The 23,671-nt window shown below is 36.0% G+C and overlaps 1 protein-coding gene across 1 annotated transcript in view; it reads left to right on the top strand.

Annotated features, from left to right (window-relative positions):
• Nucleotides 1-23,671, top strand: part of FGF12 (fibroblast growth factor 12) — a 253,311-nt gene that overhangs the window by 47,540 nt on the left and 182,100 nt on the right. The gene's annotated exons all lie outside the window — the stretch shown is intronic.

Here is a 23,671-nt window from a genome sequence, read left to right as displayed (position 1 = left end):
TTATAATATCCCTGGAAATAATGTTTAATTTAACTATATAGGTGACAAGTTTGATAACTAAACAAATCATCAAGGTCTGAGAGAGTATATTTGCATTTCAGAAGAATTTTGATTGAAAGTTTCAGAGCCAAGAATGATCACTTTCATCATATCTTTCAGTTTCTGAATAATCGTGTACAGATACCTGGGGGGAAATACGTGTTGTTCTAAAATTATACAGGGCATAATATTGTTTCCCAAAGTTTGTCTGTATTCCCTGCTAGATCTTTAGTACTAGTCACATAGTAAATGCTCATTAAATCTATATCCAATTGAGTTGTCTTCTGATGGAGGTGATTTTGTGGTTAGACTGACATTCCACCCAATTGCATAAGATAATCTAAGAAGTCTGATATTTTACAGTGAACTATCTTTTAAATTAAAAATAAAGATCTCAGGAAAGATCTACAATCCCTAGAGTGTGAAAATGCTTTTGTCCACCCCTTCTAAATTATTCTTTGTTCACTTAATGTTACACATTACAAAATATGAATTACAATATAGATCTTATTATAAAGAATTTCATCCCATTTTCTGCCAAGTAGATGATTAGCTTATTGTGGTTTGCATTGTTGGTTTATGTTTGTGGGAATGCATTCTTTAAATGATTTAAGGTTTAACTGAGTACAGAAGAATGAGGATGTTTTCCTCTCCATGTAGAATTTTCATTTATTGCATGTGAACTTGAATTCAGATTTAGTGAAGCTACAAGTATAGGTGGAAAGAATCAAGGATGTGGCTTAGCTGTGTCACCCGTACTATCTCTGGGGTATCCCTTGTTCTGGTTTCTTTTTCTATAAAATGATGTGGCTGGAGATTATAATATTAATATCCTTTGTCAGAGAGAACGATCCACCCAACTTAAAAAAAAGATTGAAAAATTATAAATTGATGAACATAGATTCAGTCCTCAAGTGAGCCAAATAGCCGTAGCCACAGGATACAGCTGTTACCTAGACAGCTGTCCTGTGGATCCGTGACGTTTATCACGGGGCAGTGGCAGAGAGGAGAGGGTGAAAGCATGGGGTCAACCAACAAAATACCTTCCTTCAATGTTTTTAGAAAAATAATTGAAAGTGCTTTCTCTGCAGATGCTGGGTCAATGGCTAATATAGATCTACAACCACATATAAATACACACACTTATACACAAATATACATAATATATATATGTATATATAGAGGCATTACGCATAACACACATACTGAGGGTGCTACATTTTGTCAGAAACTTTTAGAAACTGTCTGAATTCACAACTTTAAAATATCTTATTTTTTATTAAGACAAACTACTGAATATATTTATTGATATGTTGGTATTAAAAGGAGTTTAAATATACAAAATAATAAGACTTAGATAAATTCATCTGGATAGCCAACCCCTGGCTTAAAATTTAGTTAAAAACATCAATACATTTGAAACCCTTGTGTGCTCTTTCTGGTGGAGTCCTGCTTTTCCCTTCAGTACCAGACATAACAACTATCTTGAATTTGACATTTTTTATTTCTGTGCAGTTTTATAAATACATTTTTTCATATATATATATATATATATATGCATATACTTACATCCGTCATAACATCATTTTGCATGTTTTTAAACTTTTTATAAGAGGAACATTACTATATATAACTTTTATGTATTTTTCTTTGCCAATATTATGGTTGTGAGATGCATATATGGTGATATATTTGCTTTATATTATTCATTTTGATTTTTGTAAAGTATCCCATTGCATGAACATACCCAAATATATTTATCCATTCTCTTTTTGGTGGATAATTATCATTTCTATTTTAAGGCAATTACAAATAGTGCTGCTAAAATATTTCTTGTACATGTTGAAGAGGCCTTCGCTGACCATCCTTAATAAAACTAAACATTTCACCTTGACCTATTCTGATACCCTAGTTTTTTTTTTCTAGTCATAGCTCCTATGATGACCTGATATGCATATTGTTGCAGTTTATTTGTTTATTTTTGATCTTCCTAGCAGGAGAGTGTTTCATGAGTGAAGAGATTTTGTTTTGATCTTTGATGTATCTTTATTATTTTTTTTCACATCTTTGTTGGAGTATAAATGCTTTACAATGTTGTGTTAGTTTCTGCTATACAACAAAGCGAATCAGCTATATATATACATATATCCCCATATCTCCTCCCTCTTGTGTCTCCCTCCCACCCTCCCTATCCCACCCTTCTAGTTCATCACAGAGCCTCAAGTTGATCTCCCTGTGCTATGCAGCAGCTTCCCACTAGCCATCCATTATACATTTGTGTCTCTAGAACCTACAATGATCATTAGTACGTAGTAGGCACTCAACAAAAATTGAAACGAATGAATGAATGTGTCCTTGTGCATGTGTAAAAGTTTCTCTAGATCATTGGCTAAATATTCTATCCACCTAAATATTTTTAACATTTTCTGTTGAAATAATGTTAGACTTCAGAAAAATTACAAAATAATACAGGAAATTCCTGTGTACTCTTCACCCAGCTTCCCCTAATGGGTACCACTTTATGTAACAACAGTACAATTATCAAAGCCAGTAAATTAACCTTGGTACAATATTATTAATTGAGCTACAGACTTTGTTTAGGTTTTGCCAGTTGTTTGACTATTGTACTTTCTTCTGATCCACCCACACATATTTTAATTAAAAATATCCCATGAAAATAAATAATTTTTATTTTTACATTTTCTGAGTGTGGATTGAGATAAAAATATCAGAGAAGGATTTAACTCTACTCATGTTTTTTTTAATAGAAAATTATAAACCTCTAAGTTGTTAAAATGCCTTTTCTTTCTCTACTTTGTGTGGGCAGGAGTAAAAGCATTTGATTGTTTGGAAAAAAATATCTTGTTACTATGAGCATCTGTCAGAAGTGTGCTGTTTGGTTCAGTAGACATCATTAGGTCCAACCAACCTTACCATAGTATCTTGGATTGAATTGAAGGACACCTGTTCTTTTGTTCATGAAGAAAAGACTAATTACATGTAATTGAGTACAAAACCAAATGGGTTTGTCAGCAGCAACAGATACAAATCTCTACAAGTGTAATGATACCAAAGATGCAAAACAGTGTTGGAACACTGACACAAAAAATACAACTGCAGTTTGGAGAGTATTAATAGGAACATTTTACATAAAATTAGAAAGGTAATTATTCTGCTCCACCAGTTTCCATAGGAGAAGATACATTTGAAGAGGTCAAACATGCTGGGGTGAAAACAATTCAGATATTATAACCAAATTCATTGTTGCCTTTTTCTCTGAACAAAAATATTAACAGCCATTTCACTGTGGCATGAGCTGCCTGACAAATGAGTACAATGGTGAAACTGAAGATATTCAAGCAGGTGCTGTACTGGTACTTGTAGAGGGTTTATGAAAAAAACCCTTCAGTGTGGGAGGGGAAGAATGTGGTGGTAGTTGAGATAGTTTCAGAACTCAGTGACTTTTAAGGTCTCCTTCAGTCTTGAGATTTATTTAAAAATTATTTTGAATAGATAAGTATATGGTACAGAACTGTAAAGGCACAAAAAAGGATATACAGTTGAAAAAGAACAAAACAGTTCTTGACAGCCAAGAGCTGGCTCGGCACTACCAGCAGGCCAAATGTGAACAGTTTCACAGGACACCAAATCAGGCAAGGCCAGACTGTGACCATGATGGATCAGGACAAAAACAAGACCACTCTGTAATCATATCTGAATTCAGACAAAAACAAGAAAGTTGTCCAAACTACAAAATGATCAAATATTGCTATATCCTGGTTTGTATGGGTGGGTGCTGCTTCATCACCAGGAACAGGATGTTGCTCTGCTCTTCTTGCCTTTTAGATAAGAATTATTAAGATAGCCAATTATAGAATTACACCTGCATCCAAAGAGCATTCAACGTGGAATAAATCTGCTTTCTTTGAGCCCCCTTAAAAATCACTTAACATGAGACCAAATCCTGGAAGTCCTTTCTTACACCTTACTAAGACACCCCAGTTCTGCCATGGTGTATATTTTTCCTCCTCGCTGAGAGTCAGTGAATGCAACTTTGTTCAGCCACAGATGTGTGGATGTGTTTCTTTGACTAGAAGACATTAACATAGTCAAAAGCAATTTTCTGTCCCTCCCCTCTCTGCCACCTGGCCACATTTCTTGGTATTCTTCTGGATGCAGTCTATGCATTAACAACATACACAATATTATATATCTGTATCTCTCTCTCTCTCTCTCTCTCTCTCTCTCTCTATCTTTCTAATCTTGTTCAGTACTTTCTCTTAACTTAAAATGTTGTATTTACAAGACTTTTCCATATTAGGACTTTTTTTTTTTTTTTTTTTTTTTTTGCGGTATGTGGGCCTCTCACTGTTGTGGCCTCTCCCGTTGCAGAGCACAGGCTCCAGATGTGCAGGCTCAGTGGCCATGGCTCACGGGCCCAGCCACTCCGCGGCATGTGGGATCCTCCCAGACCGGGGCACGGACCCGTGTCCCCTGCATCGGCAGGCGGACTCTCAACCACTGCGCCACCAGGGAAGCCCTAGGACATATTTAAATGGGATATTTTATTTAACCTAGTTTCCTCTTGAAGGACATTTCAGTTTTTTCTAATATTTTGCTGATACACACTATTCTATAAACAATATCCTTGTACAGAAGTCATTCTGTGTGTATGCAACTATATTTAGAGGATGGATACATAGAAGAGGAATTGTTGGGTCAAGGTTTTATGCTTTTATATTTTTGAAAGATAGATATTTCCTCTCCATCATACTAATTTACACTTAGAGTGACTGTTTCCTTATCTTCTAGTCAACACAATGTGTTATCAGACTTTTGGTTCTTTGTTACCTAAAAACATAAACTTTAAGTTTTCTTATTATGAGTTAGGTTGAGCAATTGTTCATATAGTTTATGAGCCACCTGCACTTCTTTTCCTATAAAATGTCTGTTTATATTTGTTTCTATTAAGTGTCTGTTTTATCATTTGCAAGAAATCTATTTATATTTTAAAATTCAGCTCACTGTTATGTGAGTTTCAAATATCTTTACTCATTTTGTTGTTTGCCTCTGAATTTTTTTGCAATGCCTTATTTTATTTAAAATACACTTTTATGCCCTCAGCTTTTCTTTCCTATTTAGAAGTGTTGTACTCACTCCAAGATTATAAAAAAAAACCCTCCCATGGGCTTCCCTGGTGGTGCAGTGGTTGAGAGTCCGCCTGCCATTGCAGGGGACACGGGTTCGTGCTCCGGTCCGGGAGGATCCCACATGCCACGGAGCGGCTAGGCCCATGAGCCATGGCTGCTGAGCCTGCGCATCCAGAGCTTGTGCTCCGTGGCGGGAGAGGCCACAACAGTGAGAAGCCTGTGTGCTGCAGAAATAAACAAAAAAAAAAAAAAAAAAAAAACCTCCCATGCTTTAGTAAGGAATTATTTCATTTTTATACTTCATATTTAATTAATCTAGAATTTTATTTCTTGACTTTTGATTCTAGACCTCTAATATTTTGTGTTTCTAACTACCAGTTATAAGTACAAATACAGTTTTTCAGATTTTATGAATGTATTAAATTCTCCATGAGTTCAGCATTAAAAATATATATTTCAAGAAGGCCTGTATCTGAGTTTCAGAAATCCAATTGGAAATTTAAAAATTTAGTCATCCAGCTATGTTTTCTATACAATACCAGACATATGATGTTTTGATACCACCAATCACAAGTATATAGACACAGCCAAAGCCAAAAGAAGCTCTGTGTTGCTAAACGATGAACAAAAACATGATCCAAATGGTTAGCTGGAGAAAATCATTAAGGACATAAGGGATGCTGCAAAGAATTATAAAGATGCTCTGTCTTCCTAACAAGGGTCCTTTGTTAGGTGAAAGTGATGACATGGAGTTCATCTCTTTCACCTGCTCAGACATACACATTATAGTAGTCATGGGTGAGCGAGGGCTACGCCATATCCAATTATAGAGATATTGTTTTCTTCTAGTGTCTTCTATACTTTAAGAATATGTCACAATTTGTATGCGTGAAGTCGTACCTACAAGTTGTATGAAAAGAAAAAAGAAATGCATGCGTTATCCTGCTGATTTTCTTTAAGCAAGCTTATTTATATAATCTTGAGCAATACTTTGGTACATGTAATGTTGTTACCCTTACAGTGGCATGCCTTTTCAAGAGCAAAATTAATATTCAGCCTTAGCTTATGAATGCAGTTACCTCACTTGATTTTTTTTTTTAATAAAGAAAAAATATTGTCTTTTGACTTCCATAGCTAGAAGAAAACTAATGGACACTTGTTAGAAATTTGTTTTTGTTGATTGTGTTTCAATTTTAAAGGCTGTTCCTTCAAATAATATATATGGAAAGCTTGAACAAGAACCAATTATTTCCTTGAATAGTTTGACCATTTACATATGTTCATAAGGAAATAACTCCTCAGACTTTTTTTAACCTTGGCTTTGTACCTTTTTATGTCTTATATTTCTTTTCGATCCTAAGACTTCTGCCCCCATGTGCCCTTCTGTTTAGTAAAGTAAAACATGAGCCATTTGAAATTATCCTTTTTCTTAGTTGCTCTATGACTATTTATGGGCATATTGATCGGAAGTGTACATATACATAGTGATTAAGAATCTGATGGGAGCCACTTTACCAAGTGCATTCCTAGAACTAAGGACTGAGCTTATCTTTAGGCTATTCCTGGTTCTGTGAGGTGACCAGTGCTTTGGTCTTGGGCAAGTCACATAAATTTCATCAGATTTATACAATCTCTGGCTTTACAAAATGAGAGGAACAGAGAATCTCTAAGCTTTTTATAGCCTTTCCTTTAATTCTCATATAGGAGTAAATGTATGCTCAGAAAAACTGATCGACAGATTCCATTTCCACAAATACCATTTGTTCTGAAAGGTATGTTACTGACAGGAAATCTTCAGCTGCAGATCCCTATGTGATATTTTCAAGGTGTATATAAAGATCTGGAGAGTCATACATATAAGTGATAGAGCCAGAATCGAATGCAGGCTATCTGACTTGAGGTTCTTTGCCTTGGAGTTAGTTATTTAATCTCTTCACATCTCACTTCCCTCATTTGTTAAGTAGGGATAATAATAGTACTTAGATCACAAGGTTGTTGTGTAGATTAAATGGGTGATTCATGAAAAATGCTTAAAATAATGCCGAAAACCTGGTTAAATGTTGTCGGTTTTTGTTATTATTCTCATCAGTTGGAGTAAGAATCCTTGCTTGCAAGTAGCTTATAGACAGTGACCATTTTAACAGAAGTAGAATTCTAACTGGTGGTAGCTGTTGTTATGTGAAAGAATTTAAAAGTGCTTAAGCTAGAGGGTCTGGAGCAGTACTCTAAGTTAGTGGTTCCTAAAGTGTGCAGTCCTTGGACCACCAGCATCAGCATCATCTGAAAACTGGTTAGAAGAACACATTCTTGAGCCTCGCCCTAGACGTGCTGAATCAGATAGAACCTCAGGGCTGGGACTCAGCAGTGTGTGTTTTGACAAGCCCTCCAGATGATTCTGATGCACTGCAGGAGGTATGAAGGGGCACTCTCCTCTGCACCCAAGAGTTGGAGTGTTCACATTTGCTAACGAGGCAATCTCTGTCTTGGTACTGTCATACCTAGTTCTATGGGAACCTGATTCCTGATGTAATAGGGAAAGAATAGGTCTGTAGGTAGACTGAAAAGCATACTGAAATCCAGACTTTCTAGTATCTCAAACATGTGTGGAATCTGTTCTATTTTGATGTATTTCCTGACGAGAGTCAGAGCTCAATTCTAGACAGGTTATGTGATCAAACACAGGTTTGGGGAATGATAAAAAAAAACGTATATAATGATATAATTAGGTCTATACCATATAGTTTTATGACTTGGAGCTTTTACACATGCAAATTACTTTTGTTTGGAATGACTTCACCAATCTTACCACCTGATAAATCACTCTTACCCTTCAGAACCCTTCAAAGCTCTTATCTCCTTTGTCAGTGTGAAGCCTTCTCCAGCCATCCCCCTCAACTGCCACCCTCCCTCACACAAAACTCCACATTAATTACTCATTTCACTCTACTGTGTTTGAACCTTGTGTGTATATTTACAGTTGCGGAAGTCACATTATACTGCAATTCCTTATCTGCATTTGTGTAGATAAGGAATAATGTCCTTATTTGCCCTTCTGCCTAGGACAGCAATGGATATTTTCCAAGATCCCGTACTGGGGGGCATGCAGATATGTTTCATTTAGCTGGCACACTTCAGAAAAAAATAAATCAGTGTATTTAAGCAGTGGATGCACCTACTTTCTCCCACATTTTCCTCCTAGCTGCCTGTGTCCTAAAGACTCTTGAGTTTGGAATACCTGTGGTTCTCCCTCAATGTTTATGAAATAAAAACAAAACAAAGCAAAAACAAACAAAAAACTTCAAAGGAAGAATATACACCACTTAAATGTCACCAATTATAAGGCAAAGTAGCTTGGGCTGTGAGTCAGATAACCTGGTTTCTAGTCTAGGTCCTGTCCCTAATTAGCTGTATGATCTTGTTTCAGTCATGTAAGCTCTCTGTTCCTTGGATTTCTATTCTGTAAAATGAGATTTTGGAAAAGATCATCTCCAATATTGCTGACAGATCTGAAACTCATAAAGCCTATAAACTGGCAGTAATTTTTGTATTTACCTTTGAAACTTCCCTTTTAAACACATTACAAAAGAAGGGCAAAATTGTGAGAACATATAGTGCAATAATTTTTGCATTGAATTTGAAAACAGTAGTACATTTACTCTACCTTCAAAATATATACAGAATTTGACCACTTCTCAATACCCCCACTGTCACTACCTAGTCCAGGCTATTCTCATCTTTGGACTATTACAATAGCTTCCTAACTAATCTTGTACTTGCAACTTTCCCCCTTCAGTCTAGTATCCACACAGCAGCCAGAGTGACCCAGTTAAAATAGGTCAGATAAACTGACTTATCTACTCAGTCTCTTTCACTACACACCATTAAGGGTAAAAGCCAAATTCATCCCATGACGAATAAGGCTTTACATAATCCTGCCCATTACCTCCTGGCTGTTCTCTCTCCTCTTTTTTTTGACTAGTATCCTAGCCATTCCTTTAACACACCAATCATGCTCCTTCCTGTCCCCATCTTCCAAAATGTTCTTCCTCCAAATATCTAAATAGCCAACTCCCTCATCTTCTTCATTCCCTCACTCAAAAGTGAAACCTTTTCTCATGGAGGACTTTTCTGATTAATCTATATATTTCAATCACTGTCTTCAACACTTCGCTCTCCCTTGGCAATTTGACTTATTTTTCACTCCACTTACCATTATGTAATATACTTATTTATTTATTTTATTTAAAAAACATATTTATTTGTTTATTTGGTTGCACCGGGTCTTAGTTGCAGCGGGCGGGCTCCTTAGTTGCAGCTCATGGGCTCCTTAGTTGTGGCATGAAAACTCTTAGTTGCAGCATGCATGTGGGATCAAGTTCCCTGACCAGGGAACGAACCCGGGCCCCCTGCATTGGGAGCGCGGAGTCTCAACCACTGCGCCACCAGGGAAGTCCCCTTATTTATTTTATCATCTCCCACCTCCACTAAAATGTTCCCTACATATACCAGACATTTAGCTCATTCATACTTGCTTATGTTATTTTTTCCAGTAATAATGTCATCCTCTAAAAGTAAGATCAATTGCCTTTTGTCTCTGAGAACTTTTCCTGATGTTTTTAACGGGAAATCCTGCTTTTTCCTCTGCATACACAATATATCTCAAGGTATTTTTGCACTTTAATCTGTATTGATGTACCTACTCTAACTTATAAGTTTCTTGAGGCCATTGACCATGTCTGCTTATCTCTATGTTGGCGTGTAACAGGGCCTTAATAATGGATAGTGCCTTAATAATGGATATGGATAGCCTAATTCATAGTAGCAATAGTATAATCAGATTACCATTTACATTTAAAAGCTAATTAGAGTATAAGCTCCACAGGGCAGGGAGCTTTGTCTGCATTTTGTACTGTTGTATCCCCAACACTTGGGATAGTGCCAGGCACATACTAGGTTTTCAATATTTGTTGAATAAATGAATAAAAGTGAGTTCTCAGAATAGCCTCATCAAAAATGAATATGAGTTTGTCAAACAACACCTAGCTTGAAGGATTATTGCAAATTAAATCACATTTGCTTTTTATTTTTCTTTTTGAGAATAACAGTTTAAGAGACTTTAAAGGATGGATAAGGAAGTCATTTTCCATTATGAAAATAGGAGGAAAATTGAGTATGCTTAGCCTGGAAAAGTGAACTCCATAGCAATAATAGTAAAAGAAGACAGTTTTAAATAGATCTTCAAAGTGTTATGCAAATATATATTTATGGTGGTAATTACAGAGGCATCATTTTCTGAAAGTATGTAAATGGTACGTTTACCCAGAAGAGAGGGAGCCATTGCTTTTATTATTCAGCTAGGACCAGCATTTAAATTTAAGCTTATGTTTCAGGAAAAAGAAAATATACACTCAGGTGCTTTAAGGGTAAGAAAAAAGGGCAGCCAGGGGGTCTTGAAGTAGTGGAGAATGGTATTAGAGTTGTGATGAATTAGAGATTATTAAAATCTCCCTAAAATTACCTGATTCTGAGGCTCTGGAAAGTGAGTTGATTTGCTCAAGGCAGAGTAAGGAAAATTCAGTTCTACTATATCCATAACCTGTGTTCCTTTCTCTATATAAGTTATTGCTTGAGAGATTATACTGCTTTACCTACAGTCTAAAACTTAATAGATTTTAATGAATGGAATTGGGATTTGTTATATGTGGCTGGTTCAATTAGGCATTCAGTCTATGGCCTCCAACTAAACAAGGGATAAATTATAACTTTATTCTCACCTGGACCAATATTTTCCAAAACATACTACCTACCCTGAAGTACGAAATAACTATGTATTTACAATGAGGAATTTGAAAAATAAAACGGTCACCTATGTGCCAAGCATTATTTCTTTTTATTTATTTATTTATTTATTTATTTATTTATTTATTTATTTATTTATTTATGGCTGTGTTGGGTCTTCATTGCTGTGCACGGTCTTCTCATTGCGGTGGCTTCTCTTATGGCCGAGCACGGTCTCTAGGCATGTGGGCTTCAGTAGTTGTGGCACACTGGCTCAGTAGTTGTGGCTCACCAGCTCTAGAGCACAGGCTCAGTAGTTGTGGTACATGGGCTTAGTTGCTGTACGGCATGTGGGATCTTCACGGACCAGGGCTTGAACCCGTGTCCCCTGCGTTGGCAGACGGATTCTTAACCACTGAGCCACCAGGGAAGCCCCAAGCATTATTTCTTAATGTATGAGTTTGGGCCACATTAGGTAATAATAGGTAATGTTTACTGAGTACTTGCTAAAGTGTCTAGTACAAGTATGAACATTTTATAAAATTTACTTGTTTAAGTATTATAACCATCCTATAAAGGGGATACTGTAATAATTCCTACTTTGAAGATGAGTAAACTGAGGCATAGGAAGTTTGAATAATTAATCCATGGTCACACTGATATTAAAAAGTAGACCCAGGATTTGAGCTCAGTGAGTTTAGTTCCAGAGTTAATGCCTTTACCATTTTATGCTGAATACCTAATTTATCTTTCCTCATTAATATTTCCTAGTGCATTAAAAATCATACCACTATATTCTTCTCACAACACTTTAAAAAAGTATTATGAAGGGGATATGACTTATTTATAAAATATTATGGTGGTTTGCAGGTTAAACATTGAACTTGAGAGGATTTTTCTTCAATATGTTCAACGTATTTCAACTATAAATTAAAACATTTTTGAAATAGTAAACCATTATACAATAATTTTAAAGATCTTAAATAATCTGGTTGCCTTTTAAATATATCTGACTTGGGAAGTTTGAGGTGTGTAGGCTGTGTGTGTTTGTATATATATTTCCATGTATTATTCAGTATCCTAGATAGATAGAGTGGTACTGAGTAGGCATCCTGCCAGGATCTAGTGAAGTTGCACTTAGTACATCTGCTTTCCCTGACACTGAGACAGAATGTGGAGCACACACCCATGTCAAAATATGTCTGTATAACATTACTAGGCCCACTCCATAGTATTATAATTGAATTTTTAAAAATGTCCTAAAGAAAAGCCTCTCTTTGCTTCCTCTTACTTAGATATTGGCAGAGACATCATTTTTATTGTTGCTTTTGTATGTTCCAGGGATCCGTCCTGATACGTGGGGAAGCAGTGTGATGTTGTGGATAGTCCATAGGATTTTAGACACAGACAGTTGTGGATATTAATATGCATTTCTCCATTTAACAGCTGCATAAACTTGGGCAATTTGCTTAGCACTTTGAAACCATAGCTTGTCATCTGAAAAATGGGAATTATATGTAAAGACTTCAAGTATATAATATCAAATTTACCCTCTTGAAAGGAAGTGTTTTGGAAAGTCTAGAGAGGAGAAATCTATGCTACCTGAAGTATGATCCAGAGTAATTTCAGGGAAAATGTAGAACTTGAGTAGAGCCTTGAGGAACTGTGTAACAGCCTTTTTGGAACCTCATCTACAGTTTCAGTGCTCATCTAGGTCCTGGACCCAGCCTTCCCATCTTTGGGGGAATTTGATCAAAATCTAATTTAAATAGTACTAAACCCCACTGTACTTGGAATTTCCCTCAGGGGTGGGGGCAGTGGAATGAATCCAGTTACATATCTGTCCTTAGTCCTTGGATTCTTCTGATAATCTGAGAAGGGAAAGTCCTATTAAGATGCAAGGGAAGACAGTCCACCTCCCACCTATATCCAAGTCCTCTAGAACAATGACTCCAAAATTTTTGCACATTAGAATCACCTCGATACCTTTTAAAAAACGTGAGGCCCAGATCAATAAAGTCAGAATCTCTGAGGATGGAACCCAGGCATCAGTATTCATTTAAAATCACACAGATGATTTCAAAGTGCAGTCAAGTGTAAGAACAGTGATTTCTTCTAGAAAACTGCTCCTTATACTTTAGTCTGCATTAGAATCACCTGGAGGAATTGTTAAACTACTGATCTGGGGGCCTTAACCCCAGAATGTGTGATTCAATAGGTCTGGAAGAAGGGCCAGAGTGTTTGTGTTTCTAACATGTTCACAAGACCACACTTTGAGAACCATTCTCTAGAACAGTACTTCTCAAACCTCAAGTGCATAGTGATCATCTAGGGATCTTTTTGAACCACAAATTTTGATTAAGTGGGTCTTGGATGGGACCTGAGATTCTGCCTTTCTGATAGGCTGCAGAAGATGCCAATACTGGCCACACCTACCTTTGGTCTATGGACTGGTAAGATTTGCTATGCAATGGCATCACTGGGAGCTTGTTAGAACCACTTCAGACCTATTGAATATGAAATTGCTTTTTAACAATGCTGCATGTTGGAATCATCTGAAGTGGTTAAAAAAATACTGGTGCCTAAGTTTAATTCTGAAGACTTCTATTCAATTTGCATGGGTATGGCCAGGGCATCAGAATTTTTAAAAAAGAAAAACAAACTCCTCTGAAGGTTGTAATATGCAGCAAAAATCTTTGAGACAGAGTTATACAATAAGATACTTGTTTTAAATACAGTGCAAATCATTGCTGTCCTGGTATGGAACATTCCATGATATTTTATTGTAAAAGGAGGCCCTCAAGATGGAGATGACAAATAAATGGGCCCTCCTGGGTCTACAACAGATGTCAGTAAATTCTCACAACATTTCTTGTGGCCGAGCCTCAAACGACTTCTTAAGACATAGCTTCAGGCAGCTACAAAAAAATGACTGGTGTTTCATGGGCGCCTGCCATGCGCATGCCTCATCTTCATTAACTCCAACATACTGAGGACCAACTGGGTTCTAGTTACTGGGTTACAAAGAAGACTGCAGTACAATTTCTGCTTTCTAGCTGCTCCCAGGATAGTAGACGAGGTTGAACATGTATGTAAAACAAAATTTAATAATGCAAGGTAGCACTGGTACTGCCAAGTGATTAGAAAATCACCAGATTCTGGAGATGGGAGCAATCCCCAAAAGCCATAGTGCTCAGAGAAGGTGGATTTTAAACTGAATCTTGAAGAATAGGAACAAAATATGTAAGCTAAGATTAGAAGAACTGAATTTCAGATAAGGAGGCACAAAATCACCTAGTGGAGAAAGTTCCTGCCATGTTGGGGAAAAATGAGCTAATTTGGATGAAGCAAAGAGATTATGTGGAAGTGTCAAAGGGACCATATTTTAGAGTGCCTTAACTGACACATAGGGGAGTTTAAAGTTTACATTTTAGGATGTGGGGGACCAATGAAAGTTACTGAACATTGCAATAGAGTAATAGGTGAAATGTGGTGGGATTATAGTAGTGATGGGCTAAAAGAGAGATTTTAAGGTAGAGAAGAGTAATGACAGAATCATCATCTTATTTTTCAATTTTTTCCCTCTATTTCTAAAAATATCTTAGCACATTTATTTCTATAGATCCACTTAATATTTTTGGAATGAATATACATATACTGCATATATATATATATTCATTGGGATCAATAAATATAATATTTGAGTGTCAATGACAATGTAAATTGAGTGGAATCATGAATATTTCCTTTGTGGCTTTTTCACTGGCTTTCCACACTTTAAATATACAATTGCTCAGCAATATTACGTGCATAAATTTTCAAAAGTGCTTTCTTGTTTTGGTAATTAGTGATAATGAAATGTAAAGCTTTGGTTGAACATACCTAAACCATCTCAAGCAAGTTAACTTGTGTTGTCTGTGTGTAATTTTGACTAAGAACTAAAGGTTTTATATTTTCTGGGTGGGACATTTCTGCTTGGCTGCAAAAATTCTTTTAAGGCTTCCATATTTATTTATTATAGTTTCATTTTTTTCTTACTTTCTTTACAACTATTTAGGTTGTGGTTACTAGAAGTGCTCTTATATTTCTTAAGAGCAACAATATTATATAGCCTTACAGCCCTCAGCACCTAAGTGTACCTTCCTTGGCTGACTTCATGACTCTGGCAAAACCACATTTTTTGAGCTGAACTCAGTGCCCCCATATGTAAAGATGGAGGAAGAGTACACGTGTGGAGTTATTTTTTTCTATTTTAGACTTTCATCATCATGATGGCAGGTACCGTGCCTGTCTTTTACACCACTGCAGTGCCTGGAATACAGGCGATGAGTTCATGAATAAACCTAATAGGCCATAGTGTCAGTTTTGGCAACATAGTGTTTGATGGAAGATTTGTAGAAGATACAAACCTAAAATCTTCAAAACATGCAGAGATTTCTTGGAGGATGTTTTTGCCCATTGATCTTATGGAGTAACACCTGTGCTGTTCACTGAATTCTTCAAATGGAATGTGAGATGAGTCTTCTGTATAAGACAAATAGGCTGCAGCAGATGAGTGATGACAGGTATTTGCTTTCATTATCAATATTGACATGCTTCATTTTTCACCTTAATGAAAAAATAATCACATTGAATTGACTTGTTAATTATGCAAGTTTTTGAACATCTTTGAAGTAACACAGGAAAGGTTATACAATAATATCAGAATTAAAAGCCAGTGGTGGCATCTCTACCAAAGCTAAGGCAAATATTTCTACTAGCTCCTGTCAAAGAAAGGGATCATCCTTTTGCTCATTTTCACTAAGTTGAAAATCCACAATGTTTGCTATCAGCCAATGCTTGGAAGAAAAAAATTAAGTCTCTAAGCCCCAAACTACTAATCAGTTCCATAAGTCAGTAAGTTCAGTGGGCAAAATAAGTCAGACAGTTGAATTATTGGACCAATTGTTTACAAAATAAGGCACACTGACTGAAAGCACTGAATCAACATAGGCTAAAGTATGTCAATTTTTACATTTTATTTAAAATATATAGTTATTTTAGCTTACTGGATCTTACATATATAAAATGAAATACATTTTTTTTTCTCCCATGACATTTTAAGAAATTTAAGTTAAATTATGAGATAGTGATGACCCAGGCATCCACGACCCTTGCCCCTATTATGAAAGCTCTAGATTTGGAGGTTTAATAACAACGCCATTACCAATACCAATATACCGTGTATTTTACTTTTATAGTTTAATAACAAGTTTTTAAGAAAATTATTATCTTAATTGATTTGCATAGTAAGTCAGTGAAACATTCAGAGCAGACATGAAGACTCAGGGAGGTTACATTACTTCGAATCATCAAGGTCATAAAGCTGTCATGTTAGAACTAGGGTTCGTGAACTAGAACTGTGCCTTTTGGACTGAAGTTTAGTCCTCACCTTGGTCTTGTTTTCTTGACTTAAAGCTAAAGAAGTAGGGACAATTACATCTTTCCCTTAATCTCTGTAAGAAATGCTGTTTTCAAGGTTAAATTTGATGATCACAATTATTTTAGCTTCTACAGTGCAATGCACTCTGGATGAAAAAGAAACATAATTTCATACTTTTGAAGAATTCCTACTTTGCAGGGAGACTCAGGCAAAGGCATAAATATGAAAAAGCAATGTGATAAGTACTGTGTATGGAATGCTGTGGAATTAGGATGAGTGAATAATTAAGTTGTCTGATGAATATTCCATTGTACCATAATTTAAGTAACTGCTTTTGTGTTGGAGGATTTAAGAGCTCAGACTATCTCCTAGTTTGCTGACTATTCAATAATAGCATTTTCCTATTGAAAATGGAGAGGGGAGGAGAATTGACCTTATTAAATGATAAATAAATGCCAGAAATAAATATTAATTTCATGACTAGTGGAAAACCAGTTGAGTGACCTACAAAAATTATCATATTATAATTACATGTGTTATTGTAAGAGACTATAGGATTATAGGTGAAAATAACCTGGTACCAACTTAATTTTAGGTTAAGATTTTGTAGGATATGATATTACTTACACTCTAACAAAACATATTTATTGAGAACATTTTGAAGTGTGGGAAATGGTATGAATTTTCAAGACAATCTGATATTGAGAATGCACAGATTATAAACCCAAATATCTCTGTTCTATCTCAGTATCTTCCACTATAAATTTGTTTGGGTTTTTAATGGTTCATAAAATGCGTCATTTTCTCTGCATGTTCTGCAAATTCAACCCAGAATTTCAAAATACAAGTGTACTCTTTTATATCTGTGCATTTTTACAAACAATAAGAATCTATCTTTAGAAGTTACTTGAGAGGATACTGGATTTACCTGTTGTAAAGGAGAATTTGTAATGAACTTTTCTCTCCCTCCCTCCCTATTTCTCTTCCTCTTCTCTTTCTTCTTTACATCTTCTTTGGTTGTAACATTAAGTGCTTTCTAATATGTTTTGGATTGTTACTTTTTTGTCACTGGGATAAATTGTGTGCATAATAGGCAGATCAAAATTAAGTTGAATAAGAACACGGCACTTTTATTTCACTTAGCAGACAGACAAATATTGTATGATATCACTTATGTGTGGAATGTAAAAAATAAACTAGTGAATATAACAACAACAACAAAAGAAGCAGACTCACAGATATAGAGAACAAACTAGTGGTTACTAGTGGGGAGATAGAAGGGGGAGGGGCAAGATAGGGGTAGAGGATTAAGAGGTAAAAACTACTAAGTATAAAATAAATCAGCTACAAGGAAGTATTGCATAATACAAGGAACGTAGCCAGTATTTTGTAGTAACTATAAATGGAGTATAAACTTTAAAAATTGTGAATCACTATGTTGTATACCTATAGCTTACATAATACTGTACATCAACATAAAAATGAAAAGTAAAGAAAAGGACCTAGCTCACAGAGGTGTTCCAAAAATTAAAAATTAAAAAAGAAAATGACTTAGCCCACAGAGTTGTTCCAAAAAAATAAAACATAGCATTTCTTACAAAGTACTTTTTTCTAGTCCAATATAATTTTATGAGATGTCCAGTATCTTGGTTGTAATAGATTCCCCAAAATCTTCCCTTCCTCTTCATTTTCTCAAAAAGTTGCATCACCCTACACATGCACACACACACCAGCCCTATGCATCCTATGCTCCTTCCCTCTCAAACTTTGTATCATGCAGGTTTTCTGGCTTTCCCTTTAGATTCCATATTTAAATACATTTCATATGTGGTAAATATTATCTTTGATTTTTTTTACATGCTTAAGTATGGAAATATGATCTAGAAAAGCTATGAATAAGCAAGCTTAAAGAGAAACCACTGCTGAATCATTTATTTATTTGGCAATTATTGAATAGTAGCTTCTAAGACCAAGATGCTTCTAAGACCTCATTGCTAGGCAATGAGGATAATAAAAGTTTCCTGTGCCATCAACTTGCCCACAGAGTAGTGGGAGCCTCAGGGAGATTTACAGATGAAGGTGTATTCCTCAGGGACCATATCTGTTGAATATGTCACTGTTTTCCTAGCATAAGCATGCCATGTGACCTATACTAAGAGCTCAGTAAATGTTTATGGAAAGAATAAATGACTTTTGAATAGAGATATTTACAAGGAGTTGTATGAGAGTTGTGCTAAGGCCATGGAAACTTACTCCAAAGTTTTGGATGGCACTTTTCATTCCCTTCTTTTTTTACTTTGTACCCACACTGCCCTCAAATTAGGGCTTTTTATATCCTGAAATAAAGCCAATTAGTCAATTTAGTTTATTTATTTATTTTGTAAAATTTATTTATTTATTTATTTTTGGCTGTGTTGGGTCTTCATTGCTGTGCATGGGCTTTCTCTAGTTGCGGTGAGCGGGGGCTACTTGGCTACTCTTCGTTGCGGTGCACAGGCTTCTCATTGTGGTGGCCTCTCTTGTTGTGGAGCAAAGGCTCTAGGCTCGTGGGCTTCAGTAGCTGTGGCATGTGGGCTCAGTAGTTGTAGCTCACAGGCTCTAGAGTGCAGGCTCAGTAGTTGTGGTGCACGGGCTTAGTTGTTCCACGGCATGTGGGATCCTCCTGGACCAGGGATCGAACCAATGTCCCCTGCATTAGCAGGCGGACTCCCAACCACTGCACCACCAGGGAAGTCCCTAGTTTATTTTTAAAATGACATTTTACATGTCAAAATGCCTACCATGATGCCTGAAAAAAAAAAGTAGTCATCGAAGGAGTATAATCTCTTCAGTTTTTCCTTTCTTCTTAGTTACTTTTCTTTCATTCTCTTCTTCCAGTTAAATTTCAACCTGAGACTGACAAGTTTTGTAGGTCCTAAAACTTATACAATTTTGGGCATCCCCTTTGAAAAAATAAAATAAATATATCACAGTGAAATGAAATTTAGGTACAAAAATGAGTAGAGTGAGAAAACAAATCATAAAAGATTAAATATTAAAGAGATGAAACCTATCACAAAGATTATAAAATCCAGGGAAGTAATAAAATATTTTAATTAATTACTTGATGTGTACAAGTCTATACATTTCTTTCCCATTATTTTGTTTGTATAACCCTTGAACATCTTTTCATATTTTATAATACATTATCTGTAGAAAAATAATTCAGTCCTTCCTGTAGCATGAGTAATCAACATTAGCCTTTTATTATTATTATTATTTTTAATTTATAAAAGTTTACTTAGCTTCACAGCTCATAATCATTTCAGGTACCTATTGAGGATTGTTATCAAATTTAAGAATTTTTTGTTATAAGATTTCAGGAAATTTCAAATCCACCACTCAGGTCCCCCAGTGAATAACTTGCTATTCATTTTATATATTACTATAATAATGCTATGTACCCAACAATCACATAGCCCCATTTGCATGTATCAGCAAGTATTTATGTCTCATGTGTCTGGGGTGGTTGGCTAAGCAACTCTACCGATCTTGTCTGGCTTACATATCTAGGGGTCAGCTATCAAGCAATTAATCTAGAATGGTGTTGGATGGATTACCAAGGCCACTCTGTTGTTCTCTAGGCGTCTTACATCCTTTTCCTGGGACTTGTGGGTTAGTCTGTACATGTTCTTCTCAATGCCGTGGCAGAGGGGGAAAGCATAAACAAGCCAACCTGAGCTCTTTTTCAAGATTCTGCTTGCATTGGCTGACATCCTATTGGCCAAAATAAGTCACATGGCTCAGCCCAGTATCAAGGGGTAGGGCAGAATATCCTTTCAGAGAATTGCAAATTTATATGGCAAAGCACAGATACAGGGAGAAGTGGAGAACTGGGTGTATCAATGCAATTCATCTACCATTTCCCTCATTACTTAAAAAAAAAAAGCAGCCTTACTGAAGTATAACTGACATACCAAAAATACCTGAATGTTTAATGTATGCAATTTGATGAGTTTGGACATATGCATACACCCATGAAATCCCCTTTGCTTTTTTATTTTTTTAATAAGAACACTTAACATGAGATCTACTCTCTTAACAAATTTTTAAGTGGACAATATAATATTAGTAACTGTAGGTAATATGTTGTACAACAGATCTCTAGAATTTATTCTTCTTGAATAACTGAAACTTTATACCCATTTAACAACAATTATCCATTTCTTCCTCCCTCTAGCTCCTGACAACCACCATTCTACTATCTGTTTTCATGAGTTTGATTATTTTATTTCCTCATATAATGGGGATAATGCAGTACTTGTTTTTCTGGGACAGGCTTTTTTCACTTAGCAAAGTATCCTGCAGGTTCAGCCATGTTGTTACATATGACAGGATTTTTTTCTTTTTAAATGCTAACATTCCATTATAAGTATATACCATATTTTCTTTATCCACCCATCCATCCATGGACATTTAAGTTGTTGCCATATTTTGGCTATTGTGAATAATGCTGCAGTGAACATAAGAGGACAGATATAGTCTCGAGATCCTGATTTCAGTTCTTTGGGATATATATCAGGAGTGGGTTTGCTAGATCATATGGTGGTTCTATATGTAATTTTTTGAGGAACCACCATGCTGTTTTCCATAATAGCTTCACCATTTTACATTCCTACCAATAGTGCACAAAGTATCCAATTTATCTTCATCCTCATTAACATTTGGTATCTTTTTTTAATAGTGGCCTTTCTAACAGGTATCAGGCAATATCTCATTGTAGTTTTGGTTTGCATTTCCCTGAAGATTAGTGATGTTGAGCATTTTTCATGTATTTACTCATGATTTGTATATCATCTTTGGAGAAATGTCTATTCAAGTCTTTTTGCCCTTTTAAATTGGGTTATCTGTGGGTTTTGCTACTGAGTTGTATATTTAGGATATTAACTCCTTATCAGATGTATGGTTTGCAGATATTTCCTCCTATTCTTTAGGTTACCTTTTCATGCTGTTGATTGTTTCCTTTGTTGTGAAGAAGCTTTAAGTTTGATGTAGTCCTACTTGTTTATTTTTGCTTGTGTTGCCTATGCTTCTGGTGTCATATCCAAGAAATCACTCCCAAGATCAATGTCAAGAAGGTTTTCCTCTATTTTTTTTCCTACGAGTTTTACAGTTTCAGGTTTATGTTTAGATCTACAATCCATTTTGAGTTGATTTTTGAGTATGATATAAAATAAGGGTCCAATTTCATTCTTTTGGATGTGGATATCCAGTTTTCCTAACAGCATTTGTTGAATAAACTATCATTTCCCTTTATAACCTTTTTTTTTTTTTCTTTTTGTGGTATGTGGGCCTCTCACTGTTGTGGCCTCTCCCGTTGCGGAGCACAGGCTCCGGATGTGCAGGCCCAGTGGCCATGGCTCACGGGCCCAGCCGCTCCGCGGCATATGGGATCCTCCCAGACCGGGGCACGAACCCGTATCCCCTGCATCGGCAGGCGGACTCTCAACCACTTGCGCCACCAGGGAGGCCCTATAACCTTTTTTTCTTAACTTTTTCCATGTGGTTCAGTGATTGAGTTTGTCACGGACCTCAACAGCACCAATTCCGTTATTTCATTTTTAAATATGAGTCAGATTTACGTAAGATTTAGAATGAAATACTCGTTTTGGAAAGAACAAGATTGAGAAGATGCTTGAATGTCAGATTAGATGCTTGGATTCTTATTTGGCTTATAATTGTAGTCTTTATTCACCAATGTTTACTGGGATCCTAAATCCTGAATATAAGCAGAATATGTACTACTATGCTGCTTATTCTCTCTCTTAATCTCTCTCTCTGTTTCTGTCTCTGCCTCTCTCTTTCTTTCTTCCTCCCCAGCTTTCTCCTTTTCTCCAAGTTATACAAGTGTGTTTGAGGTGTGATCCTTATCTTGGAGAGCTTATAAACTAGTTGTGATTGGGAAAGAAGAAATATTTTTAAGGAAAATTAAAAATTGTGATAAATACAGTGTAAATCTAGGACTAGGGGAGCTGAGAAGTGAGAGAAGGCACTTGGTATTTGGTGTATCATTCAAGCATGGGAGGGGTTTCGGCATGAAGATACAAGGAGAGTGACATTGCAAGCAGAGGCAGTGAAGTAAGCAAAAACATGAAGTTAAAAGGTAGGAAGAAGAAGATCAAATTACTAGAGGCAGTAAATAAATATATTACAGTGAGTAGTGCAATGGAGCAGAAATGTATGCTGTGACTATATGTACATAACCTTGAATATTGGGCTGAGATGTTTAAGTTTTTAATTTTCTTTTTATCTTAAAAAGCAACTTTTTCCTAGAGATAATGTTCCTAGAAATAATGTGTGTTTTCATGATCCTTATAAATAGTAACATTTATTGAATATAAGATATGTACATAGAACTGGGGTAGACATTGCAGAGACTTACCCTCAAGAGTCCTTAAGGATGGCGACAGATGTGTAAACAAATAATTATAATACCATGTTCCAAATACCATAACAGAAATATGTCCATGAAATAAATAATTACGGAAAAAGAAACAACTATCTCTGAAGGATCTAGATAAGATTTATGGTTCAGTTAAATAAGGAAGATAGGCTTTCCAAAAGAATAATAAATCCAGTCTAGTTAAGATCAAGGGGGAAACTTAGAACATATCAAAAAGCTCTATGAAGCTGCTTATGGTGAATGGAATGAGTGACAGGTGATAAACTGGAAGTGTGGTTTATAGCTAGGTGCTAAAGGGCATTGAGGGTCGGAGTAAAGGCTTTGGATCTATCTTGTAGACAATGAGTATTCACTAGAGGTATCAAGCAGGTAACTGTTAGCAGGGAAGTGGCATGAGTAGATGCAAGGGACTTGGAAGAATGGTGTGGCCCAGTTCCTATGAGTTAGGCCAGTGGCTTTGAGGATGGAGAGGAAGACTGGAGATTCAGGGGGAATTGTCACTGTGTAACAAAGGACTAGAGCCAGTGTGCTATGTGGAAGATAAATAATAGATAAGGGTAAGTCATTTGTCATTTTTCAAGATTTTAGGAGGCAGATGCAGACCCTCCCAAAGAGAACAGCGTTTAGCTTTTACCGCTAAAAACTCTCATTCCAAATTGTTTACTGATTTTGTTTTTAATGGACTTGCTAAATCTCCCAGAGCATACCATCTAAAAGCCATTATCACCTTATGGTTTCTATACAACTTTCACACAGGTTACTTATTTTTGTCCCTGCCTAGCTTTAGTAGATTTCTCACTTTCCTCAGATAAGAAAAGCTTTATAGTTGCTTTTTTTTAC

The sequence above is a fragment of the Mesoplodon densirostris genome, chromosome 5 (assembly GCF_025265405.1).
Source record: "Mesoplodon densirostris isolate mMesDen1 chromosome 5, mMesDen1 primary haplotype, whole genome shotgun sequence".
In the NCBI taxonomy this organism is placed as follows: domain Eukaryota; kingdom Metazoa; phylum Chordata; class Mammalia; order Artiodactyla; family Ziphiidae; genus Mesoplodon; species Mesoplodon densirostris.
The sequence above is the reverse complement of the archived record's forward strand: the minus strand, read 5'-3'. Positions and strand labels throughout refer to the sequence as shown.